We start from the raw sequence: 648 nt of genomic DNA, 5'->3' as shown, positions 1-648 counted from the left end.
CCACCCAGTCGTCTCATGGACGTTGTATTTGGCGCAGACGTCGGCGACGATTTCGCATGAGAGCTTGCCATTCGAGCTGCGCGTCGCAAGCTCTTAATAAAGAGAATGTCGCTGGTCGTTGCTCAGAAACGTCTATTTTGTATGCGAGTATGACCGCTTCACCCGGGTTGCATAAAACCATTTCTCGTCGATGTGGACGCTTTGCATCATGTCATCAAAGACATATTCCGATGCGTCCATGGCATGTTGGTGAATATGGTTCATCGCCCAACAGGTCCGCACCACCTTGTTGGCATCTGTCAGCGCTGGTCCTTCCTTTTGGCGCGCATTGTGGATCAAGTGAAGTTTTGAACCCCGTTATACGGATGTGTGGCTCTTATCCGGAATTTTATTACCCTAATATTGTTTACCCCACCCAAAACCCCAAACTTTACGCCTGATTTGACCCGGTTCCAAACCCACCCCCACCCACCCTGTCAGCCAGTTTTGAATACCTATGACTTTGACTGCGCACGTGTAAAATTCGCTTTTAGTCTATGTCATGTCTTGACAAAAGGTAATTTTTTGGTGTCTTGATTCAGGCTATATATCCGGATATCCGGATACGAATCGGACCATATTATATTGGGATAAAGTATTGGTCATACT

This window comes from Aphanomyces invadans (genome assembly GCF_000520115.1).
Source record: "Aphanomyces invadans strain NJM9701 unplaced genomic scaffold supercont1.73, whole genome shotgun sequence".
NCBI lineage: Eukaryota > Oomycota > Saprolegniomycetes > Saprolegniales > Verrucalvaceae > Aphanomyces > Aphanomyces invadans.
The sequence above is the reverse complement of the archived record's forward strand: the minus strand, read 5'-3'. Positions refer to the sequence as shown.